We start from the raw sequence: 27709 nt of genomic DNA on the forward strand, positions 1-27709 counted from the left end.
CAGATTAATTGTGTGAAGAAAAAGTGTTATTTTGTTTTTTGATATGGAGTCTCTCCCTACTCAAGTGCATTTAGGTTATATTAACTACAGAGTTAGATCATTTATCCTAAGACCAATACAGTGTGATCATTGTAAAGATTTTGGTCATGTTTCAAGTGTTTGCAGAAGGGAGAAGCCGAGATGTCCAAGTTGTGGAAAATATCATAGTATGTGTTATAAAAGTGATAAATGTGACATGTTGCAATTGTGGTGGGAACCATGAAGCTACATCTTTCGATTGCCCCACAAGGGTGAAAGAGAATGAGGTGGCCAAAGTCAGGGCTATCCAGAGCATATCATATGCAGCAGCTGTTAAAAGGGTTGAGGGTTGGAATGGTGCACATGAAGAGTCCATGGTGGTGGATATGCCTTCACTGCAGGCTGCAGGGGTTGCCTTTCACCAGCAGGATCCTGCCATTTCAAAGGTTAAGAAGGTGGAATTTGTGGCCTTTATAGCTATGGTGATAAATAGCACTGCCAAGGTGGAAAGCAAGTCCAGGAAGAAAGAAATCATTGTGGAAGAGGAGGAGCGGCTCCTGGGGCTGAAAAACTTATCGGTGAAGGAGTAACATGGATATTATCACAAGCCGTACCACCGTCTTAGGTCCTAGAGCCTGAGAAGGGAGATATGGAGTATTGAAAGAAGAGAGAAGTAGGAATTTTGTTTTGTAAATGTACTATTTTTATTTGGGTGAAGTAAGTTAGTTTCCCTATCACGTATGGATTCGATTTTTTTTTACCTTGTTTTGGTTTCAACTTGTCCAGTTGGTGGCGGCAATACACATTTTTGGGGTGTAGTCCGCCATAAAACCCACAGAAGAAGAATGTGTTGCATGTTGTTTTGTTGATGAACTACACGTGATCCACCTTGTCCAATCATCAATCAAAACCTTCCACACAGGGCGCTCGAATCGCAGTGACAGACTGCTAGGGCGTCTTATAATTTTCAAGAACAACATGGCTTCTGTGGGCGAAAAGAGTAAGTAACGTAACGAACACACAAACATCAAATAATGAAGTTAGCTCGTCCTCTGGTACTGAAACTGACCCACGTCCAGTTGGAGATGGTAAAATGGCTGGTTTTGTCGAAGGATCCATACTTTGCATCAATGCAGAACTTCCTGTGAGTCAACTCCCCCTTTGAAATGCTCACAAACAAACAAGCTAGGTAACCACAATGACGTGATGGCGATTTACCTAACGTTAGCTACGTCTCTTGTGTGCAAGCATACGTTATCCTTGTGAAATGTTTGAAGTAAGCTAATCTAGCTAGTTAGGTAATTTAGCTAGCTGTGAGAGATGTTGTTGTTTTGCAGAGAGACACCTACTTGGCATGAACAACCGAGTCAAAGATTATGGTAATTCTATGTATGACCAAGTCTTGTAGCTAACTAAATGTGCCAGCAAGCGTCAAAGTTGCTGAATGTGCTTGTGTCCGACATAGGTTGTTGTATTGTAGCCGAGGCTACCTAAAGTTAACTAACTGAATATGCTAACTATTAGATAAAGTTGCTGCACTTAAATTAAGCTGACACAATTCACTCCTTCACACAGAACCTACGACCACTCCATAGTTCACCCTGGACCAAACCCGAACATGATTGTGGGAGCCAATGGAACCGGGAAGTCCAGTATTGTTTGTGCCATATGTCTGGGTCTAGCAGGAAAGACTACCAATCTGGGCAGAGGGGACAAGGTAGTTGGCTATTTATTAACAAGTGTAACATTACTGATGTTAGCTAGCTACAACTGGGATATGCTTCAAACTTTCCGTAGCATTATTTTGGATTGTTGCATGTATGGCACTCTATATTGTACTTAATTTCTATTTGTTTTAGGTTTTGTATTTGATTGTACAGAATTTAATTGATAACTTGTATTTTTCTGACTAGGTTGGACTGTACGTGAGGCATGGGTGCAACAAAGGATCGGTTGAGATTAAATTGTAAGTCTGTTATTGATTAATTCAGAAATGCCATCACACTGATTCCCATGTTTCCAATAGTGGGTATAATAACTTGGATGGAACCCCACCTGTGTTTTCAGGTACAAGGCCGGGGGGGAACCTGGTGATCAACAGAGAGATCCACGTGGAGAATAACCAGTCAGTGTGGCTGCTGAATGGGAGACACTCCAGCCAGAAGGCTGTGGAGGAGGTGAAGGCTCTACAGATCCAGATCCAAGTATGCTAACGTCCTACTCCTTCCAATTGTCTGACCACCCTTTGCCTCCTGCCCTGTGACTTTGCAGGAGAAGGTGGGTGAATTTGCCAAGATGACCAAGATTGAGCTGCTAGAGGCCACAGAGAAGTCAGTGGGGCCTCCAGAGATGTACGAGTTCCACTGCAAGCTCAAGATCTTCCGCACCAAAGAGAGAGAACTGGAGGTGAGCACAGTTTTAACTCTAGCTCTATGGATGAACGGGGACTCATTGCTTCTTCTTTTATAAAAACGTTTTTGCTGCGGTGTTGACCGCTCAGGGGAGAGCAAGTTCAATGGTATGCTGGTATTGTTTTTTGGTAGAATGTGTGCAAGGAAGAAGGCCAGCGCCCTGGAGAAGTTCAAGCAGAGGAAGGAACGGAACAAGCATGGCGTGGGGCGCTACTATGAGAAGAAGAGGCACCTGGACATGATTAAGATGCTGGATAAGAAGAAACCCTGGGTGGTGAGTTTCAATAGCAAGATCATCTGACACACGTATTTATTATGCACACCAACGTAAACCGCTTACTCCAGACACTACAACGTGATGTAAACTGTTTCTGTTGCAAAACATTTTGCTATGTTGTGCACTAATGAATACAACCCTGTAGTCATTCATAGCTTGCAATAAGACACTGGACATGGGTAGATTATCCTCAATGTAAAAACAAATTGCATGTGAGTGTGTTTATATGAATGTTATGTGAATATGTTCATCTTTGTCAATCCTTTCTGTCCTCTCCAGGAATTTGAGACCGCCTGTAATGAGCTGGAGGGTGTGAAGAAGGAGAGGGAGGATGCCAAGAAGCAGCTAAAAACCGTGAGGGAGTCCCAGGCCCCCATGCTGAAGAAGATCCAGCACATCGTCAGCCAGCTGAGGCCCATCGAGAACCAAATGAAAGACAAGGTCAGACAGGCACCCTGGGCTGTGTAGCTGGGCTGGATGGGGATGTCCATTTATTCCACTTAGTTCCAGGGTCGATTAATTTTGAAACGGGGCCCCGGGTAGAAGCATGGGTTATATTTACTTGGTGGGTGATACTGCAAAGACATTTGTGAACCAGTGTGTTGTGTAGCCCGTGGACTGGTGGTGATGTATCCTTGTTGTGTTCCAGACGGCCAGCGTCAGGGAGGCCTCTCAGAAGTGTAAACAGAAACGGGACCACCTGGACAGTAAGCACAGAGACGTCTGGCGCTGTTTTCTTTCTCTTTTTCTGCCTTATTTTTATACTCTCTTGATACCAATGAGAACGTATGACATAAAAATACATGTACAAATGCTTGATCCTCCCTTATCCCTCTAGATTGAGGACATCAAGCAGGCATTCAGCCTGAAGCAGACTGAGGAGGCGGACCGGCAGAAGCGAATCAGCAACACCCGATAGATGATTGACGACCTGCGGGCAGAGGTGGCTAACCTGGCCAACCGATCGGACGTGATGCCGCGGCTCGGCGTGGGGAACGCCGAGTTGAAGCACATCCATGAGGAGAAGGCCGACCTACGCAGGGAAAATGACAAGCTGAACAGAGAGTGTAGACGTAAGAGAGGCACAGGCTCTGAGGAGTTTTGGCACAGTGCCTTACTGCACCATTTTAACCATGGTGAAGTGTTACACATACCATTTGACTTGGTGCTAAACATCCTGTAGTGTTGAAGAACAGGCTGAGAAGTCTGGATGACATGATGAAGATCAAGGAGGAGAAGCTGAGAGGGCGCTCCAAGGACACCTACGCTGCTCTCAAGTGGCTGAGGCAGAACAAAAAACTCTTCAGTGGCACCGTCTATGAACCAATGATGCTAGTGGTGAGAGCATACTATTTTCCTGGCCATGTCCTAATACTTTGAAGTATCATTGTCGTTGTTGAGCACCCCTCATACTTTTGTTTGTTTGCTGTAGCACGGAGGTCTTTTTTCAATTAAGACTACTTGGTTCGAAGAACAGTATGTATGACTATGTAAAAAGAATTTGAAAGCCCGTAGTAGCATTTTGTTGAATTAAATGTTCTGTTCTATCAGATCAGTGTCCGCAGCCCGAAAAATGCCAAGTACGTGGAGAACCACATTCCTTTCAATGACCTGCGGGCCTTCACCTTCCAGAAGAGAGAGGACATGGAGAAGTTCATGACAGAGGTGAGAAGGGTCAGCAATAGATTCATAAAGAAATTCAACTGCCAATACAAGAAAATCAAAATGCTCTGTCTACAATGATATAAGGCAAGGTTTGTACGTTTTTGAAAATCCTGTACGTTCATGAACATTTTTACATGGTGTTTTCCAGGCCTGGAAAAGTTTTGGAAAATGATACAATTCTAAAAGGTTTGGAAAAGTAACAAACAATTACATTTCAATGAATGTAATTTATTTAGGCACAGTTTTTAAATATGTTTATTTTTATTTAATTGATAACACGTCAGTGTCATTCCAATCCTGGCGCGCAACCACAGACATGTCAGCGTCACTCGTAGGGGTTCGAGACAAGTGGGCTGTTGCTCAAGGAGAAGCGGGACAGTCAGACATTGTAGCAGCAGATAGGCCTAGCCTATAAAATATTATAGAGAACAGACTAATAACTAGGTAGCCAATTCAAAACTGTTAACTGTTTAGCTGTTATTAGTGTGTATTAAGGTTTTCGTCATATCCCAGAACTTTTCACCGACAATCACAAAAAAGGCCATATGAAGTTGATTAACTTTTATGAACAATTCAAACGATTATTTTTGACAAAACTAACAATTCACTTTGCCATTAGTTGGGATTCGGTTCTATTGTGGTGAATCTAATCATGTGAATAAAAATTATAATTTGCGAATAGTAATTTTAGGAAAAAATATTTGATGTAGCTTTTTGAATTATGTGGATACTTCCAGTTTGTTTGGGCATCCAATGTATGGGACATTGCAACTCAATAGATGCTGTATCTATATCAAAGATTTGATCTTTGATATATTGAGTGAGCTAATTATTTCAAAAGGCATAAAGTTTTTGGTTATAATGTTGCAATGTTCTACATCAAGGGTGGTCAACCATCCTCCAGGAGAGCTACTGGGTGTGCAGGGCTTTTCTAGTCCCCCTCTAACGAACAACATTTTTAGAAATGAGCTGCTCAACCGGACCTTGATAGACTGGCTCTGTGTTTGAGCAGAGCTTGATCAAAAGCCTTGACACCCAGTAGCTCACTGAGGGTTGACCACGTGTTTTATGTAGTTACCTAACAGGTGTTCTGCATTGTGGGGGCTGAAATGCCTTGCACAACGACAGGTGATGGTACATGGGATCAGAGAGCGTCCTCCCAGAGTCGATACCACATTACGCTTACTTTTTTATACATACATATGTTTATACATATACAATTGTTGGTCATGGAAATTTGGTAAAGTCAAAAGTTTACTGACCATGTGACCCACCTGCCCAGGCCCGTGCTTCTACACCTGCATTGCTTGCTGTTTGGGGTTTTAGGCTGGGTTTCTGTACAGCACTTTGAGATATCAGCTGTAGTACGAAGGGCTATATAAATAAATTTGATTTGATTTTGATTTGATAGGCTCTAGTTAAAGGAACTATATACAGTGGGAAAAGTTCTAATGGATTTGTCCTTGGCCTCAGGTACGTGACAGCCAGAACCTGAGGGTGAATTCAGTCTTTGCTCCTGAGGAGTCCTGTGCCACACACCCCCCCTTCCCAACCCATTGAGTCCCTGAAGTGAGTGGTCCTCTCATACTGTCCCAATATGGATTGTAAAATGTATCAAGCCTATACCTAACCTCAACCGTAATCCTAACCCTTCCATTTGTATGTGTAAGATAATTTAATAATAATATTAATAATAATAATTATTATATAATAATAATAATAATAATAATATATATATAATAATTTAATTGCTATATTGTAATTACTTCGCCACCATGGCCTATTTATTTCCTTAACTTACCTCATTTGCACTCACTGTATATAGACTTTTTGTTTTCTTTTGTTCAACTGTATTATTGACTGTGTGGTTTTGTTTATTCCATGTGTAACTCTGTATTGTTGTATGTGTCGAATTGCTACGCTTTATCTTGGCCAGGTTGCAGTTGCAAATGAGAACTTGTTCTCAACTAGCCTACCTGGTTAAATAAAGGTGATTTAAAAAATAATAATAATAATAAAGATGCATTTTTTTATTTTTCCTGTCTGTAGGCGTTTCGGGTTCTTTGCGTAACTCTTCGATGCTCCAGAAGAGGTTATGAGCTACCTCTGCAACCAGTACAAAGTGCACAATGTTCCCGTGGGAACGGACCAAACCAAAGCCATGATCAAGACGGTACGTTCCATACCCCAGAGTGGCTGGGAGGATGGAGAGTTATTTGGAATTTCAACAAATGTCACTTTCATATTTTATTTGATTTCTGAACAGACTGGAATATAAGATGCGCCAAACTAGGAGTGTGACTGTTAAATTGGGATCCCCAATGTTAAGAAAATCCCTAACAAAATATATTTTTTTAGGCTATAAAGGCCTGGGGAAAGTTGTGTAATGTAAGTAAAACCAGAGAGGAAGAGGTGAACTTTAGGCTACTGCAAAGCATGCGAGCTAAGACATTGTGAGACGCAGAATACCAAGATGTACAGTGGGGCAAAAAAGTATTTAGTCAAATCAAATTGTATTTGTCACATACACATGGTTAGCAGATGTTAATGCGAGTGTAGCGAAATGCTTGTGCTTCTAGTTCCGACAATGCAGTAATAACCAACAAGTAATCTAACTAACAATTCCAAAACTACTGTCTTATACACACAAGTGTAAGGGGATAAAGAATATGTACATACAGATATGAATGAGTGATGGTACAGAGCGGCATAGGCAAGATACAGTAGATGGTATCGAGTACAGTATATACATATGCATATGAGATGAGTATGTAAACAAAGTGGCATAGTTAAAGTGGCTAGTGATACATGTATTACATAAAGATGCAGTAGATGATATAGAGTACAGTGTATACATATGAGATTAATAATGTAGGGTATGTAAACATTATATTAGGTAGCATTGTTTAAAGTGGCTAGTGATATATTTTACATTTCCCATCAATTCCCATTATTAAAGTGGCTGGAGTTGAGTCAGTGTGTTGGCAGCAGTTTAACAGTCTGATGGCCTTGAGATAGAAGCTGTTTTTCAGTCTCTCGGTCCCAGCTTTGATGCACCTGTACTGACCTCGCCTTCTGGATGATAGCGGGGTGAACAGGCAGTGGCTCGGGTGGTTGTTGTCCTTGATGATCTTTATGGCCTTCCTGTAACATCGGGTGGTGTAGGTGTCCTGGAGGGCAGGTAGTTTGCCCCCGGTGATGCGTTGTGCAGACCTCACTACCCTCTGGAGAGCCTTACGGTTGTGGGCGGAGCAGTTGCCGTACCAGGCGGTGATACAGCCCGCCAGGATGCTCTCGATTGTGCATCTGTAGAAGTTTGTGAGTGCTTTTGGTGACAAGCCAAATTTCTTCAGCCTCCTGAGGTTGAAGAAGCGCTGCTGCGCCTTCTTCACGATGCTGTCTGTGTGAGTGGACCAGTTCAGTTTGTCTGTGATGTGTATGCCGAGGAACTTAAAACTTGCTACCCTCTCCACTACTGTTCCATCGATGTGGATAGGGGGGGGTGTTCCCTCTGCTGTTTCCTTAAGTCCACAATCATCTCCTTAGTTTTGTTGAGTGTGAGGTTATTTTCCTGACACCACACTCTGAGGGCCCTCACCTCCTCCCTGTAGGCAGTCTCGTCGTCGTTGGTAATCATGCCTACCACTGTGGTGTCGTCCGCAAACTTGATGGTTGAGTTGGAGGCGTGCGTGGCCACGCAGTCGTGGGTGAACAGGGAGTACAGGAGAGGGCTCAGAACGCACCCTTGTGGGGCCCCAGTGTTGAGGATCAGCGGGGTAGAGATGTTGTTGCCTACCCTCACCACCTGGGGGCGGCCCGTCAGGAATTCCAGTACCCAGTTGCACAGGGCGGGGTTGAGACCCAGGGTCTCGAGCTTGATGACGAGCTTGGAGGGTACTATGGTGTTAAATGCCGAGCTGTAGTCGAGGAACAGCATTCTCACATAGGTATTCCTCTTGTCCAGATGAGTTAGGGCAGTGTGGTTGAGATTGCATCGTCTGTGGACCTATTTGGGCGGTAAGCAAATTGGAGTGGGCCTAGGGTGTCAGGTAGGGTGGAGGTGATATGGTCCTTGACTAGTCTCTCAAAGCACTTCATGATGACGGAAGTGAGTGCTACGGGGCGGTAGTCGTTTAGCTCAGTTACCTTAGCTTTCTTGGGAACAGGAACAATGGTGGCCCTCTTGAAGTATGTGGGAACAGCAGACTAGGATAGGGATTGATTGAATATGTCCGTAAACACACCAGCCAGCTGGTCTGCGCATGCTCTGAGGGCGCGGCTGGGGATGCCGTCTGGGCCTGCAGCCTTGCGAGGGTTAACACGTTTAAATGTTTTACTCACCTCGGCTGCAGTGAAGGAGAGGCCGCATGTTTTCGTTGCAGGCCGTGTCAGTGGCACTGTATTGTCCTCAAAGCGGGAAAAAAAGTTATTTAGTCTGCCTGGGAGCAAGACATCCTGGTCCGTGACGGGGCTGGTTTTCTTTTTGTAATCCGTGATTGACTGTAGACCCTGCCACATACCTCTTGTGTCTGAATGTTTTAATCGTTGCTATGGGAACGACATCGTCAACGCACGTTCTAATGACCTCGCACACCGAATCAGCGTATTCGTCAATGTTGTTGTCTGACGCAATACGAAACATATCCCAGTCCACGTGATGGAAGCCGTCTTGGAGTGTGGAATCAGATTGGTCGGACCAGCGTTGAACAGACCTCAGCGTGGGAGCTTCTTGTTTCTGTCTGTAGGCGTGGATCAACTAAATGGAGTCGTGGTCAGCTTTTCCGAAAGGAGGGCGGGGCAGGGCCTTATATGCGTCGCGGAAGTTAGAATAGCAGTGATCCAAGGTTTTGCCAGCCCTGGTTGCGCAATCGATATGCTGATACAATTTAGGGAGTCTTGTTTTCAGATTAGCCTTGTTAAAATCCCCAGCTACAATGAATGCAGCCTCAGGATGTATGGATTCCAGTTTGCAAAGAGTCAAATAAAGTTAGTTCAGAGCCATTGATGTGTCTGCTTGGGGGGGAATATATACGGCTGTGATTATAATCGAAGAGAATTCCCTTGGTAGATAATGCGGTCGACATTTGATTGTGAGGAATTCTAAATCAGGTGAACAGAAGGACTTGAGTTCCTGTATGCTTTTGTGACCATACCACGTCTTGTTAGCCATAAGGCATACGCCCCCACCCCTCTTCTTACCAGAAAGATGTTTGTTTCTGTCGGCGCGATGCGTGGAGAAACCAGCTGGCTGCACCGACTCCGATAGAGTCTCTCCAGTGAGCCATGTTTCCGTGAAGCAAAGAACGTTAGTCTCTGATGTCCCTCTGGAATGCTACCCTTGCTCGGATTTCATCAACCTTGTTGTCAAGAGACTGGACATTGGCGAGAAGTATACTGGGGAGTGGTGCACGATGTGCCCGTCTCCGGAGTCTGACCAGAAGACCGCTACGTTTCCCTCTTTTACGAAGTTGAAATGATTCTTACGAAGCCACTCCTTCGCTGCCCGGGCGGTGTGTTTGGGATCATTGTCATGCTGAAAGACCCAGCCACGTTTCATCTTCAATGCCCTTGCTGATGGAAGGAGGTTTTCACTCAAAATCTCACGATACATGGCCCCATTAATTATTTCCTTTACACGGATCAGTCGTCCTGGTCCCTTTGCAGAAAAACAGCCCCAAAGCATGATGTTTCCACCCCCATGCTTCACAGTAGGTATGGTGTTCTTTGGATGCAACTCAGCATTCTTTGTCCTCCAAACACGATGTCTGGCAATGCAGGATTTGAGTCCCTGGTGGTAGGCTTTGTTACTTTGGTCCCAGCTCTCTGCAGGTCATTCACTAGGTACCCCTGTGTGGTTCTGGTTTTTTGCTCACCATTCTTGTGTTCATATTGACCCCACGCGGTGAGATCTTGCGTGGTGCCCCAGATCGAGGGAGATTATCAGTGGTCTTGTATGTCTTCCATTTCCTAATAATTGCTCCCACAGTTGATTTCTTCAAACCAAGCTGCTTACCTATTGCAGATTCAGTCTTCCCAGCCTGGTGCAGGTCTACAATTTTGTTTCTGGTGTCCTTTGACAGCTCTTTGGTTTTGGTCATAGTGGAGTTTGGAGTGTGACTGTTTGAGGTTGTGGACAGGTGTCTTTTATACGTATAACAAGTTCAAACAGGTGCCATTAATACAGGTAACGAGTGGAGGACAGAGGAGCCTCTTAAAGAAGAAGTTACAGGTCTGTGAGAGCCAGAAATCTTGCTTGTTTGTAGGTGACCAAATACTTATTTTCCACCATAATTTGCAAATATATTAATTAAAAATCATACAATGTGATTTTCTGGATTTTTTTTCTTCTCATTTTGTAATTACAGGCATCATCTTTCTAAGTGGGAGAACTTGCACAAATGCTGGCTGACTAAATACTTTTTTGCCCCACTGTATGCTCATGGTTCTCCCTGCTCCATTCTTTCTCCCTCGTGTTGGCCTGCCTGCTTTTTCTCTTCACTAATGATGCAAGTGTGTGTGTTCATTCTTTGGTCTGTTGCGTGTAGAATATCCTAGCCTTTTCATGACACCGATGTTGCCGGGATACAGAGGTATCTTCAGGCCAGTCTAACAAGCATAGAATAGCCTACTCTTCGTTACTGAGTGGGTGGGGGTGCTTTTGTCTCATATGAAATTACATTAGGCTACTGGCATGTTTGTCTGTTAGGGTAGGCTTTTTAAATATCGGCATGAAACCTCTAGACATATGAACCGGCATTTTACTTGTCTGTAAAGGAATGCCACGAAGCGGGACTAACATTCATCACTAGGCGACCAGAACTGTCAATCAAATAATCTCAAACTGCCTGCGCACAGACATTTAAATACTGTGACATACAAAGACATTTAGTAGAAAAAAACACATCTAGCTACCCTACCATTAAAAATCACAGCAGCACATCAATCCCCAATGTTTGTTGTCAGGGAAACGATACAGAACATTCTATGCCGGAGCAGAATTCTGAGAAGTTAGACGCTTCTGATTTTAATGCAGCTTTTTTGATGTATTTTTGTCTGAAAAGTTATCAATTGTTGCTATTGACACGTTACTGTAGCTGCGTCCTGTCTGGTAGATATAATATAGCCCTAGCAGTCATGCATGCATAATAGGGAAATTATTCTGCATTGTTAATTGGCGTGGAATTGTATGATTTATTTATTTTTTATTTTTTGGGGTTATCGTTTTAACGAAAAATTTGGTCAGTTTGTCACATCCCTACTTTCACCACAATCATTTGACCATATATGTTAGTCAGGTGATTGAGGAGCCTTATCTGAAGGTGCTCTACACGGCTGAGGAAGTACTCCCTGAAGAAGTCCTTCTACTCAGGCAAGAACAGCACCAGTAACTCTGCTGTGCGGCCCTCCCAGTACCTCACCATGGCCGTGGACGCCGAGGACAAACGCCATCTGGAGGAGCAGATCAGTGTGAGGCCAGGAAAAATATGAATTTGAAATAACACATGCTGTAAACTGTGCATTAGCAGTCTGTATACTTTTGTCATTTCGCATAGGAAAGGAACTTTCTTAAGATTTACTTGACACCTGCCATAGTAATACATTTATATCATAGACACACTGATGCTAGTTGGCATAGATAACTTGCAGTAATGTAGTAATAACCAGATGCTTAGCATAGCATTACACCTTGAAAGTGAAGTGTAACCTTTGGCCATGCCCAGGCAGCTGAGAAGAGCATGCAGGCCATCGATGCACAGATGATAGCCATGCAGGAACGTGCTGCCAAACGGGATCGCCGTGACAACGAGCTGCGGGCCCAGAAGAAGGCGCTCTCTGAGCTGAAGGGCAAAAAGAGACAGCTGGAACAGAAGATCAGCACCAAGCAGGACAGGTGGGTGGCAGACACACACAGTGTAAACGTTTAGACAATCAGCTTCGTATTTGTTCTCACATACCATTTACTCTTCTGTGTGTAGTCTTTGGCAGATGGCGCAGGGGGCTGAGGAAGAGACTAAGGCCCAGATCTCTGCAGTCACTCCCAGAAGGTGTCCATTGTGGCTGAGTTCATGGCCCACATGAAGGTACTGTCACTGGTTAATACTGAAGGCTCTATATACACGTATACTAAAACCCTTTATTTTTATTCAACTCTCTCCTTCTCTTTTCCCTTCTCCAGCTGAGGGCTAGGTTGAGTATGGATAAGGTGTACATGGCTCTAGAGACCGTGGGCATGACAGCAGAGAAGACCAAGCTGGAGACTGACTGCAAGGAGGGCTCGGCTGAGCTCAGGGTCCTAGAGGTCACGCGCGCGCGCACACTAAACTATTACACAACACAATATTTAATGTATGTTTTGCTGAGTGCTAACCGTGTGTGTTTCCTCTTCTCCCCCTCGCAGCAAGCGTGTGCCATGCTGGAGCAGTGTAAGGCCTGTCTATTGGAGAAATGTAAGGGCATGCTGAGGAGGGCCAGGGAGATCTGTAACATGGATCCTGGGAAGAGTGTTGTACCCCCAGACCTACACACGGTCAGTACAGTAACCTTGGCACATTCCATTCATTCTACCAGGTTAAATTCATTCCTCTATTCATTCATTTGTGTATTTCTTCATGTGTGTTGTGTAGGCCTTCAGTCAGATGCCCAACACTCTGGATGAGATGGATGCCATGTTGAATGAGGAGAGAGGTCCAGGGCAGAGTGCTTCACTGGCCTCTGTGAAAATGTAAGTTGGAAGGCTCCTCAAAGCATGCAGTGTGCTCGCGCATCAGGCATACCACACACCCCCGCAGGGGGGTAAAACCGCAGAAATGTTCTCAGCCTCAGGGCAAAATGTGTAGAATAGCAGGAAATTAGCTTTGAAACAGCAACATTTTCCCTCAGCCTCATGGAAAATGTGTAAAATATCATGAGATTAGCTATAAAACTGCACTTTTTCCTCTTTGCCCCACCGCAATGTGTGGAATTGTAGGAAGTATTTTTTTTTTTTGCAGTATGCCCCACTGGCGTGTGTGTCTGAGATCATAGATTCTACCTCACTATTTAACCCCCCCCCCGGAGAAAGAGCTGGATGACAAGAGCAATGCCCTTGACACCTACAGACAGAACATATCAGAGGTGTTTGGATTGGTCAGATTTACTAGGCTTTTGCACCTGCGCAAGATTGACCTGTTTTTTTTTTTGTTGTTGTGAGGATTACAAAAACAAAGCTTAAATGTGAAATTGCCTTTAAATAGTTCCATACCTGATTTGAACCTGCGTTATCTTTTTCCTTCATATGTTTTGTTATTTCAATGCGTCATAAAAAAGCAGGTGCAAAATTGGTCTCTGAAAATACACAATCTAGAAAATCTGTGTGTGCTAGTGTACTTGCCTCAAAGTGCATGTTCAAGTGTGTTGTCTTACAGAGAGTAATGTTTCCTTCCTGAGGCCTTCGCCCTCTCTGTTGACATGCTAAGGAGTGCTGGCTGAACCCTCTTAAGCAACTGGTAGAGCAGATTACCAGTTAACGCTCTCTGCCATCTCGTGCCCTAATTTCGGGTTTGACAGAAAAAAAGTATGCACAGTTTATTTTGGCATTGCTCCCCTTACACATTTGCTCAACTTATTTGTTTGTTTTTATTTTATTTGTTTGTTTTTTTACTCTCGTCAAATTAATAAATATTTTGTATATACTGTTCGAAACACTGTTCAAATAAATGTTTTCTTTCAGATTTGTAGGACTAAGAAAAGTTAATTGTCAATTGTTTAGATGCAAGTGGGGAAGGGGATACCTAGTCAGTTGCACAACTATGCATTAAACCGAAAAGTGTATAACACACTTAACACGACCCCCCCCCTAAATCAGAGTGGTGCGGAGGGCTGCCTTAATTGACGTCATCGGCGCTCGGGGAGCAGCTGTTGCCTCGCTCAAGGACAGAACAGCGTATTTTTCCACCTTGCTGGCTTGGGGATTTGAACAAGCAATCTTTCGGTTATTGTCCCAAAGCTGTAACTGCTAAACTATCTGCCGCACAAGCGCTGTTCAATTTTGGGACAAACAAATTAATAATGGAATATTTTTATATTTCAGTGACATCTAGCAATTCAGCGTGGCAAAAGACACATTTTATAAAAAAAAATTTATGCATGTTAGTATGTTAGCTAATGGTTTTTGCTGAGTGCTTAGGACATCAGACACTGAAATCGCCAAGCTTTTCCCTCACCCCCTCCCATTTGTATCAATGGCCTCTTGATAAACTTGGATACCTTTTGTCTATAAACCAGAGTGAAAATGTTGTCATTTTGTTGCGCTCATCACCTCTGATCACATTATAGTGCAAAAGAGCTGGAAAAGCCTCCTATGGGGGGGGCCTGTGGGATTATTTTAAGATGCTCTTTGAAGAGGTAGGGTTTCAGATGTTTTCCCGGAGGTGGGCAGGGACTGCTGTCCTAGCTTCAGGGGCAAGCTAGTTCCATCATTGGGGTGCCAGGATAAGAAGTGATAGAGCTGAGCGGGAGCTGCCATCCTGTAGGTGTGGGAGGGCCAAGAGATCAGAGTTGGGAGAACGGCATGTTGGGGTGTAAGGGTTTGAGCATAGCCTGAAGGTAGGGAGGGGCTGCTCCTCCGTAGGCAAGTACCATGGTCCCCCTTAAAAGATTTAGATGCACTATTGTAAAGTGGCTGCTCCACTGGATGTCATAAGGTGAATGCACCAATTTGTAAGTCGCTCTGGATAAGAGCGTCTGCTAAATGACTTAAATGTAAATGATGTAAATGACTTGTAGTGGATGTGAACGTCGACTGGAAGCCAGTAGAATGGACGGAAGAGCGGGGTGACATGGGAGAACTTAAGGTTGAACACCAGGCGTGCTGCAGCATTCTGGATAAGTTGCAGGGCTTTGATGGCACAAGCAGGGAGCCCAGCCAGCAGCGAGTTGCAGTAGTCCAGACGGGAGATGACAAGTGCCTGGATTAGGACCTGTGCGAGTTAGGGTCATACTCTATGGATGTTGTAGAGCATGACCCTGCAGGAGCCACTGCTTTGATATTTGCAGAGAATGACAAGGTGTTGTCCAAGGTCACGTCAAGGTTCTTTGCATTTTTTTAATTGTTCAATTAGCTGGCCGCTCAACTATCTAAACTTATGGTCAAATTGCCTGCCGGGGGGCCCCCATTGATTCTGTTAGTCTGTCTCACTCAGATATATATTAAAACATTTCTCTCCACCCTATGGCAAACTATGTAGAATGGCAGCAAACTTGCTTTAAAACTGTAACATTGTCTCCACCCCATGGCAAAATGTGTAGATTGCAAAACATGTATTTATTTATTTGCTGTCAAGAGTGGGGCCACATGTTTTGCTTGCAATGTTGGGAGTATGGATCTGGGTACGCAGACACCCGTGCGCAATTGCAGCCCCTCGTGATGAGTTCAGATTTGTTTGTGGCCCCCACCCCCATCAAAGTTGCCCATCCCTGATGTGAGGATATGACAGAGCCTGAGTGACTTGGTGTATTGACAGGGGGAGGGGGCCTAGAACCGAGCCCTCGGGGACACCAGTAGTGCGAGTACTTGATGCAGACACAGATCCTCTCCACATCACCAGGTAGGATGCAGTCCAAGAGTTAGCAGAGCCTGAGGCACCCAGTCCTAAAAGGGTGGAGAATCTGATGGTTCATGGTAGCGGATAGATCTAGCAGGATGAGAACAGAGGAGAGTGTCCGTTTTGGCAGTGTGGAGAGCCTCTGTGACACACTAATTTACCAGTCAAAATGTGTAGATTTGCAGGAAATTTGCTTAACTTAACTCCACCTGTGGCAGAATGGGTAGAATTACAGGAAATGAGCTGTAATACTGCAAAAATGTTCTCTCGCTTAGGTCCTCAAAGGCTGGGGCCCTGATAACCCTCATATGTTATATTGTCTTGTTTTTTCTTGTGTTCTTATATTGTTCCACGTGTAGTTTCAAATGATTGTTCAATGCCATTACCGAAATTAAACTCTACCCAATATTATTTTATTTACTAAAGTCAGTGCTAACATTAGTATGATATTGTGTAACGCAAACCAGGTATTACTCAAGTTCGACATGATTTACTTACCTAATATACAGTCATTGTTTACTCCGTTGTTTTGTTGTTTACACCGTGTCCAAGCCACGATTGACGTAAAAACGATGACGAATGATTACAGATGCTTTTTGGGGGCGTTGACTGCTCAAATTCACTGATTTCCAAAACATCCACTGACCGTCTTCACAATGGTTACATTGTAGCTAACACTTGTTCTGTATGTGTTAAACTATTAGCGACGACCAAAAGGGGTGCATGCCCCTACTTTCCTCTCTTCCAACCATCGGGTCGCTATCTTCCATGACGTGTATTGCCACTCCTCCTAAGGCAACAAACGCAAAACCGGTGGACAACAGTAGCGAGGCTAACCAGCTGGAGGGATTCAACTCCGACAGAGTCCTTAGTATCGCAAAAAGGGGGAACGGAGAGTCTGCCAGGGCTTTTCTAACACCGAACGACCCACGGAGCAAGAACCCGCTTATTCAATTAAGCTACTATAAAACTACACCGATAATAAAGGTAAGTGAAATGACTTTAAAAAATATTTGCCAGCCTATGTTAGTTACTGTCATTTAGCTGACTAACAGTTGTTTACTGTGAGTGAAAGGATATCGAAAATGTATTAGCAAGCTAACGTTACAACCAGCTAGTTTTTACTTTTACTAGTTAAGGTAAAATGTCTTAACTATACAGGTATAAGCAATTGTTATCCAGTTTAATGTATGGTGAATTATTAAGGGCAAACTGCTGGCTACCTAACGTCGTTAACTAGATAACTTACTATTTTTGTTCACGAAGTGAAAATGGCTAGTTAGCGTCCCGTATATCTAGTTTTTTCCACTGGGGGGGTCAGAACAGTTTCACCGCGGAAAACAACCGTTAGGGACATTGGAGTTACTGTAACCACGACAGAACCGGCTAACTAACGTTACTACCTGAACCGGCAAACATCGGAGTTCGATGATGGTTGTCGAGAGGGATGTGCGGATCATCTCGAGGCAACCTCGAATATCTTATATGGTTAACGTAGCTAGCAAACAACGTCTGTCGAAATGGGCATCCATTTTTATTTAACCTACGTTAGATGTAGGTAACTAGTTATTGGTGTACCGAAAGTATTTGTTCATCTTGAACTGTCAAAACAGGAAGAGTGGCAGGAACAAAGACATATCAAAGTGCTAACGCTAGCTAGTAAGATATAGTGGTGATTTGCGAAGAACCACATTTCGCTAGCTAACGTTGGATATATTGTTGAATCATATATTATTGATCATTGAGTAGTTAGCTACTGCAATATGATCATGTCATGTATAGGTAGGAAGCAACGCCGTAGCTTTATTGCTATATCTAGTACAGTACGTTAGCTACCTAACGTTTGCCATTCCGACATCTAGCTAACGTTAGCTAGCATGACTCAGTGGATTTACAGAGCAGTCGAGGCCTCCACTGGCTGCAATGTCTGAATCGTTGGCCTGAGCTTTCGTTCCAGCTTGTTCGCCAGTCTGCCTGGGTGGATTTATTATGTTGAGATGCATTATAGTTTTATTGTCTATATAACGTTGTCAGTTGGCTAACGCTCTGGATAAGAGCGTCTGCTAAATGACTTAAATGTAAATGTTATTTCGATATAAAGTAAACTTGTCCTTGGACCCTAACGTGGGGGGATGGTGGTCGTGGCAGTAGGCAGGCAGCACATATTCCTTCATGTTGATTTTCATGTAATATATTATTTATAGCTAAACATCATATGACTGTTGGTTTATCAGTTAGCTAGCAACACACATTTCCTATCAATGCAAGACATATGCATGTGGCTTTGCAACTTGTAGGTATGTAGCTAGCCAACTCCACGATTTAAAAGCTCTGGCCCCCCAATGGTGGAACAAACTCCCTCACGACGCCAGGACAGCGGAGTCAATCACCACCTTCCGGAGACACCTGAAACCCCACCTCTTTAAGGAATACCTAGGATAGGATAAAGTAATCCTTCTCTCCCCCCCCCCCCCCCCCCCTTAAAAGATTTAGATGCACTATTGTAAAGTGGCTGTTCCACTGGATGTCATAAGGTGAATGCACCAATTTGTAAGTCGCTCTGGATAAGAGTGTCTGCTAAATGACTTAAATGTAATGTACAATGGAGTTGAGCGACATTCTATCAAACGACTGATTTTCAGCGCACAGAATAACACCCAAATATTCCGTGTTCATGACGCCGATGAGCTTCAGGTCTGGAGTTGGATGACCGTTCAAAAGTTTTTCCCCAGTTGTTTTGAACGCGGCATTATACAGTATGTGGGTTATTATTTTTGTTACGTCGGATCTCCAGTCCGCCCACACTATTGTATAGTTGAGTTTAATCGGCTGGTAATGTAGCTAAAGATTGTAATCTATTGCTCAGTCAAACTTTAAGCGCCCTACATTCGTTCCTGTATAAATAAACAACCAATGCTGTGCCAGCCGGCTTTTTGTGATGTAACCAAACCTTAGTGGGGCTTCCAGGGTTGCCTAAATATAGTCAGCCGAGCTGTTAGCTAGCGAGGTTGTTTGAGATCAGTGTGTCAACCTTGCTTGTAACAGGCGAAAGTGAATACCCCTGTCCATGTGATTCAGTGTGGTGGGAGTTAGAGGACTCTAGATGGATAAAACCTGTTTTGGCATTGCCATTGAGTGCTTCCACACAATTTTAAAGTAGCCAACTGGGTGGGCCTTCCTATGGGTGAAGAGGGATTACAGGATTCCACATGGGTCATCAGGAGTGCAATCAAGGAATTATACTTGTGAGCAAACATTCCATTACTATAGGTGGCAGTCCATTTCCAACCTTTGCTTTATACCTGTTCAAACACACTAGCTGGCAGTGTGCACCCTTTCAGTTTGTTTGCCTACTAAGAAGTAGTAGAAAGAAAATTGACTTCTTCAATCTGGAGATGGCCTCAATGTCACTGCCTGTGTGCTCAGACGCCACAATGGGACATGTACTCACACCCCTTGACTTTTTCCACATTTTGTGGTTACAGCCTGAATTTAAAATGTCACACACTACCCCATAATATAAAAGTGGATTTTTTTTATATATATGTTTGAATGAAAAGCGGACACTTTGAGTAAGCATTCAACCTCTTTTGCCAGCCTAAATAAGTTGTTTGCTTAAGTCACAAGTTGCATGTACTGACTGTGCAATAACTGTTTAATATGATTTATAAATGACTACCACATCTCTGTACCCCACACATACAATTATCTGTAAGGTACCTCAGTTGACCAGTGAATTTCAGATTCAACCACAATGACCAAGGGAGGTTTTCCAATGGCTTGCAAAACGTGGAGAATTTATTTATTTTTTGTCTTGAATATGAAGCGAGTACCACTCATACATACAACATTTCAGCAGGACAATAACCTAAAACACAAGGCAAATATACACAGGAGTTGCTTACCAAGATGATATTGAATGTTCCTGAATGGCCTAGTTAGTGTTAACTTAAATCTGCTTGAAAATATATGGCAACACTTAAAAATGGCAGGGCATAAAATGAACACCTGCCAAATGAGAGTAGATTTAGGTATTGGAAGCTACGGATGCTTATTTTACCAGCCACATTGGCGGGTGGTCAATTTGCAGAGCTCTAATGCGAGCATTACATGTGCGAATAGAGAGTTGAGTATGAGTAAGTGCGAGTTGCGATTTCTATTAGAAAAATGCTGCAGTGGCTGTTTTCAAAGTACAGTTCGTCAACGTGTTTTAGAACACGTTGAATAAGTAGGTGTCACCCTTTGACTGGTACTGTATTTTGAAGGGGTTACAGAGATGACAAGCAGGCGCTTTAGAGTTGTTTGATCAGTCTGGTGAGGTACAATACTAAGCTGTAGTTTCTTGTGATCACAATGACTAATTCATTGAGGAACGTATGTGTTTAATCAGGCTGTGTTTGTGAGCGCTGGACTGAAAAGACAGACATTTATGAGATGTTGAAAGATCTGTCACAGAAAAGGTGATATGCCTCATTTAAATGTTCAGAGAACTTGTGTAACAGCATTATTGTAAGAGGGCGAGTGCAAATAATTGCTTAAACCAAAGTATTCTAAAGAGCTACCATGTGTAACGTTAACAGACACCTATCATCTTAGTGTTGGTTTGATGCCAATGACAGATTGTGCCCATTACCGATACCAATTAAGATATTTAAAAACCTGACATGGAATTTGTTGATGCATAGTTTCAATGGGGCCCACCCTGCAACACTTTTAATTGGTGTAGGTAATACTTTATTTTTGTACTATGTTTTCGTTGAACGTGTAGACTAGTAACACCACTGTTACACTGTTTGAATCAACTTTGTTTCTACGTCATTCTACTACAACAAAAATCTATGATGGGAAAATTATTGGATTTGCATCAATGTAAGGGAATTTTATCGTAATTTCACTTAAATCAAAACTAAACGTTGAACTGACATCTGTTTCCAGTAGGTAACAACTCAGTTTTTTTTTTTTTTGAGTCTGCTGCTTCAACTGATAGTGAAGAGACGCCCTTCGTCCAGGGTTGCCAGTTCAAGCAAATGTTTTTTGTCCAATGACCAATCAAAACCTGCCCAAATGACCTGATAACTAAGCCTATTTTATTTATTTTTACAGCAAGGGAGGAGTTGCCATATCTATACAATGAGCAATTTTTTCATACCGTTATCAAGGTAATTAAGAAGGAATATTAACTTTTAAAGAAATTAGAAGCAAAATTCAGGGTTCCTCAAAATAATTATTGCAAGCTGCGACATGACGTAATAAAGGAATTTGAATGTGACAAGCAAAGAATTTGCCCTTATTAAACTTTTCCATTAATGGATGTCGATTTACTAACTCGCTTGATTGTTGTGATTAATCAATAAGGCACAAGGAGGTATGGTATATTGCCAATATACATTTAACATTTAAGTCATTTAGCAGACGCTCTTATCCAGAGCTCGGTTAACCTTTTGCGACTAGCAATCCCGGATCCGGGAGCGTAATCATGGCCTCAAACAAATTAGCATAACGCTAGACAAGCATTTGTGTAAGTTTATCATGGCATAATGCTATGCTAGGCTCTGCTGGCAGCAGGCAACATTTTCACGAAAATAAGAAAAGCAACCAAATTAAATCATTTACCTTTGAAGAACTTCGGATGTTTTCACTCAGGACACTCTCAGTTAGATAGCAAATGTTCGTTTTTTTCCCCAAAAATATTATTTTTGTGGGCGAAATAGCTCCCGTTTGTTCATCATGCTTGGCTGAGAAATCGACCGGAAAATGCTACCACTACAACGCCAAACTTTTTTCCAAATTAGCTCCATAATATCGACAGAAACACGGCAAACGTTGTTTAGGATCAATCCTCAAGGTGTTTTTAACATATATATTCGATAATCTATCCGTCGAGGCAATTGGTTTCTCATAAGAAGCGATTGGAAAAATGGCTACCTCAGTATTTTACGCAAGATTTTCTGCGGGAGACCCCATGTGACCACTTGCTAAATATGGTCCCTTACGGCTATTCTTCAACGGAAATGCGTAAAAGAAGTCACAATGCTGTAGACACCTTGGGGAATACGTAGAAAAAACGTAAGCTCATTCGTAGCTCATTCACAGCCATATAAGGAGTCATTGGCATGAGGCGGTTTTAAAAAATGCGTCACTTCCTGGTTGGATTTTTATCTGGGTTTCGCCTGTAACATCAGTTCTGTTGCACACAGACTATCTTTGCGGTTTTGGAAACGTCAGAGTGTTTTCTATCCAAAGCTGTCAATTATATGCATAGTCGAGCATCTTTTCGTGACAAAATATCTTGTTTAAAACGGGAACGTTTTTCATCCAAAAAATTAAAATATCTCCCCCTAGTCGCAATAAGTTTTTAAGGACTGTTCTTAAGCGCAACGCAGAGTGCCTGAATACAGCCATTTAGCTTTGTTATACTGACCATATACCACAAACCCCCAGGGTGCCTTATTGCTATTATGAACTGGTTACCAACAGTAATAAGTGCTGTTTTGATATACCTGTGGTATATGGTCTGATATGCCACTGTTTTCAGCCAATCTGCATTCAGGGCTCAAACCAGGTTTATATTTGTATATAAATCCCCTTTGAGCATGTGCATAACTATAGATAAATCTGTCAGGAGTTTGAGATATGAAAGTTGGACAGAGAATCTCAATCTCTGAGCAAGAAACATTTGGATGAACATAAACTAATGTTAAGCTATTTTCTGGCAATTGTTCTCTTATGCGGTAGGTGTTAAGACTAAACTGTTATAAACGGCTCCATTTGCGAGATTTACTTGTTATTTCAATAGGCGTAGGACACAGACTAAAATCTGGGTTTATGATTCTAATTAAATGCCATTGTTTGCTTAGATAAAGTCAGGTAGCCTATAGGCCCACATCTCATTTCAGTCTACAGTAGCCTAGACTAGATGTAAACTGAACGATTTAGCAGCTTACTTAGTTAAAATGAACAGACTAACTCAATATGCTTGTCAACAGCCAAGGTTCTGTAGCCTAGTCTGACTACTGTTACCATCAACCTAATGCGTTCATAAGATCACCAGGCTACAACAACAATAAACTGAATTTATAGACCATTTATTCAATTGTTTTGCCAGCTCCAGGTAGGCTATACAGGTGGCAGAAATTGATTTGACTCCAGTGGTATTGTAATTTCAACGGCTAATTTCAAGGGCGTATACGTTAATGGGCTACCTGATGGCTAACAGAGACAAATATGTGATTATCCACATTTAGGACCCCCCCCAATAAAAAGAAAGAATCACACGAGGGAGTTCCACAACTTCCATTTCAGATTTCCACTCCACTTGGCAACCTCCAAGAATTGAGCATGCATAAATCACTGCGTTTGACAGCAGTCAACATTAGAATGCATTTTAAACCTCCTCTGAGTGGATTTATGTCATGTGCCCAAAATCATTTTCCAGTGCTTTGTCTCCATTATTTCTTGATGTGCATCAGTTCTAGAGTTTTAATGTTTTCTGTAAAAAGGGTTGGATAGGTGTCTCCGTAATGACAATCTAAATAGCCTACCCACAACTGGTAAAAAGATGTCACAATGTGTGTGTGTGCTGCTGCTCTCTTCTCCTCTCGCTCACGTGATTCAGCCAATAACTGTAGTGGTCTTTCAACCCACATGCACCCCTCTGGCCCTCCCCACCACTCACTCAGGAACTACCTGACGGTCTGGAGCAGGTCACAGTGAAATGTATATATTTTAAGAGAAATGCCACGGTGGCTGCGGTGCAACTTAGAAATAGCCCAAAAACCTACAACCCATGACCAATCGATTTTTGTCCACGACATCTTATTCAAAGGAGCCAGATTTGGCAGGAATACCGCGAACATGGCCACACACACGTGGCTTTACTTGCCAGGTAGCCTAGTGGTTAGAGTATTGGACCATAAAACCAAACCTTTTTGTTTTTTTCGTGTCAAAGAATTCCTTCACAACCCTAATAATTACCAGTTGGGGGGCCGTTCAAGTGGATTTTTCCCAGTCGTATGTGGTAAACATAGATATTGTGTCCCATTATTGCGTCTGAACACACCAGCAGCACCGTTGAAAACATATCAATTTTAAAGTAAACAAACTGAAAGGGTGCATACTGTCATCCTAGTGTGTTGTTTAAACTGGTATTAAGCCAATGATGGCGATTTACTGCCTCCTACACTTATTGAATGTTTGCGCACAAGTATAATTGTCTGATTCCTCCTGATGACCCACTCTGACCTTGATATACAGGGTGAGTGAGATCATTCAGGTTCAACTGTTGAAGTGGCAGTGCTTTTAGAATGGTGGCAAGCAGTTCAAGGCCACATGCCAGGACAGCCCAACGAGATTAAAATGCTGGAATATAATATTGCTTCTTTGTTAAGGGTTCATTTTCTTCTATTGGTACTGAATGTTGTCTGATGCGTGGCTGGACCAAAACTGTAAACCGCTTTGTCTCACTAACAATTGATTATGTTTAGACATTTGGCAAATGATAGGCTAATAACTGTACTAGAATCATATTAAAGGGGCTCGCCATATGTCGCCATATGTCATAAGCCCCCCCAATAAGAGAACCATTGTCTGCCTGTTTTTGACACATGAAATTCTGCCTGACTGTTTGTAGCCCACACGTCTCACTCTCTAATGAGCATGTCTGTTTAATTCTGTCCAGGGCAATTTACCCAGCAGAGATGGCACAGGAGACCAATCAGAGTCAAGCGCCCATGCTTTGTGCTACCGGCTGTGGTTTCTTTGGAAACCCCAGGACCAGTGGCATGTGCTCTGTCTGCTATAAGGACCACCTGACCAGACAGAACAATGGAGGAGTGAGCCCCCTGAGTGCAATGGGTAAGATCTGCCATTCCTCCATAAGCTGTTAATCGTTTTTGTTCATTTTTATCCGAGAAGTAGATGCCTTAAGACTCAGGTTTGCGGTCATGATCTTTTCTCCTAGTAAATCCAATAATTTGTTTCATTTAGGTGGCAGTGTCTCCAATAGCCCCACAATGGAGGCCTCTGCCATCCAGAGAATTGAGGCCACATTGAATAATGCTGCGGCGGCTGCTGCTGAAGCTGATGCGGAAGCTGCCAGGTGAGTGTCAGTTGCTACTTAGAAATAACCATGGAAACAATTCTTTAAGACCAATCCACACCAAATGACTTTCGCTTATCTTGCACCACGTTTGTTATCATTACATCTGAATGAGATGGCTAGTGTGCAGTGGACGATTTGGAGTAAAACTTTGTAGCTTCTCTCTCTCACTGTAGTGGGGCAGCAGCTGCTCTTCCTGTTACCCAACAGATGACCGAGATGAGCATTTCCTGTGAGGAGGAAGGAGCATCGCCTAAAGCAGAGCTTGCAGAACCTGGTAGGTGTCTGACTCATATGGGTGTTCAGAGCCTCATGGGAGGGGGGGGGGCACACACTTGTGAGTGGTTACACGCCTGTGATGGGAGGTGGTTGTGAATATTCTCTGGGGCTGTTTTGAGGTCTTATTTTGCGTTCCCCTATTTTTCCAGTGGTCACTCAACCCATCGCCTCCGCTTCCCCTCCCAGCGCTGCCGGGAGTGACGAATCCAAATTACCTGAACCCGCCAAACCGAAGAAGAACAGGTGCTTCATGTGCCGCAAGAAGGTTGGCCTTACAGGTGAGGACAAACATTCCATTACTGCTTATTCAGTCAGTTACACCTCAAGAAGGCTGTGGCTTATGTGCTTTTATGATTTGAGTGTGATACACTGTACAGAGTTGGTATGAGCCAGGTCTATTAGTGTGACTCCCTGTACCCTTTTTAATCTGCCAGGTTTTGACTGCCGCTGTGGGAACCTGTTCTGTGGACTCCACCGTTACTCAGACGAGCACAACTGCCCATACGACTACAAAGCAGAGGCCGCCGCCAAGATCCGCAAGGAGAACCCTGTGGTGGTGGCCGATAAGATCCAGAGAATATAAGACCTTTTCTCACTTTGACCTTGAACACTGAGTGATTGGATTAAAAAAAGGACTCGTGCTGACCTGCGTTCTAAAGGACTAGTTTTTTAAATTACAGTATGGGGGGGTCCAGTTTCCTGCAATGCATGAACGATCACATTTTTTATTTTGTTTTCTGTTTGTGTCTGTGCTTATGATTAAAGAAAAATGAGAAAGATCAAAAATGTTTTTTTAGAATACTACAGACTAGAAATGTTGCTTTTCCAGTGATGCCTGGACCTGGCTTAATTCTCACTGTTTATGGGGGAGTCTGATTGTTGTCAAGTAGGCGAGCTGATGTGTTAACTACTTTTGTAACTGGCTATCTGTGTGTTGAGATTTTTCTGAGGATAGTGGGGGACACCAGCCTATGAGACTGTTACAGCCCCGACCGGATCACTCCCGCAGTGGCAGGTCACAGCTGGCTTATGTTGGGAATAGCTGTTTTTGCTCAACTTCTCATAACGTGTCATGGTGTCCTCCATGGAGTCTGTGTTTTATATGTACTACCATACACGTTTGTTTCTGTGCTGCATGGGGCCTCAGTTCAGGGGAGGTCCTCAAGCACATTTCCCTATTGTGAGATAAGATGTGAAGTAGTGACATAAAAAAAAGCTTGATTTATTAGGCAACTAAAGAACATCTTGGAGGAGCTTATGAAGTTATCATCCAGTAGAAACCAGACCCCTGGCACTTGGACGATGGCTGGATGGATGTGTTCTATTCCAACCTTATTGGCTCTCATCAGAGATGCATCTGAATCAAACCGAATATCATTGTGTCATACAAGCCTGCTCCACTGGTTCATTCTTCTGGCAATGTGTGCTGCACTAAAAAAAACATTGCTTAGGTTTACTTGTATCTGTTAAAGATTATTTCCTAAAGAAGTATTTAGGTTCGATGCTGTGATGCTCATTTGCAGGGGATACTTGGCGCTGCCTCTGACCGGGTGGATGGGAAATTGGAGGAAGACTTCCTGCAATGAGATCAAGGTCAGGTCATTTGACCTCACTCATCCAGCCACTCGGGTCATGTGACAGTGTTGATGCCCATTCTGTGTTCTTGTTTTCTCCCTTCTCGTGTCCATGTTTTTATGAGGATATGGAGTGTTTTGCATGGGTTGTTGTATCAATGACAAAAAGCCTAAATTAACCAGATTGCTGAGGTTGGAAGGGTTAGGTCCACTAATCTTTTGATGAATGTTTCACTTCTGTTTTGTTAATTTTGTTATTCTTTTTAATGTATGTGTGCTGATATGTTTGATATATTGTGGAGTGCGTGTCACATGCTATGTATTAAACACAAGTGTAGTAGACTTGGATGGATGGTGGATGAGTATTGTGTATGTTTGTATGTATGCAAGTGCGTGCTTGTGTTCCTCAGTAGTCAGAACTGGTCCAGTGGACTCACTCTTGATTTAGATTCTTTTAGTTTTTCTGTTTTATTTGGTCCTGCTGTGAGATTTCACTTTAATATCTATGTTTTTAATATTTTTAACCCTTTTTTTTAGTTATGCAAGTTTGTACAAACCATTATTTATGTACTGCGCATTTAATCTTGTTACACAACATTACTGCAAAATTGTATCATGTAAATAAAATGATGTACAGAGATATAGAATCATGTAACCCGTGGCCATTTTATTTAACGTGCTATAAGCTAATTTAGTCTGTTTTCACGTTGAAGCTTTTAACATGTCGCAACAGTGAAGGTGATGCATTTACCAATGTCTCTAAGACTCCAATGTCTTTGCAAGTACCGGTACGTAATTGCAATGGC

General features: G+C 42.9%; 2 pseudogenes; both read left to right on the forward strand.

Annotated features, from left to right (window-relative positions):
• The first annotated feature begins 930 nt into the window (after window positions 1-930).
• On the forward strand, window positions 931-3632 carry LOC115101142 (structural maintenance of chromosomes protein 5-like; annotated as a pseudogene).
• Window positions 3551-27550, forward strand: LOC115101140 (structural maintenance of chromosomes protein 5-like; annotated as a pseudogene).
• The last annotated feature ends 159 nt before the right edge of the window (window positions 27551-27709 follow it).

This window comes from Oncorhynchus nerka, linkage group LG19, assembly GCF_034236695.1.
Source record: "Oncorhynchus nerka isolate Pitt River linkage group LG19, Oner_Uvic_2.0, whole genome shotgun sequence".
Lineage (NCBI taxonomy): Eukaryota > Metazoa > Chordata > Actinopteri > Salmoniformes > Salmonidae > Oncorhynchus > Oncorhynchus nerka.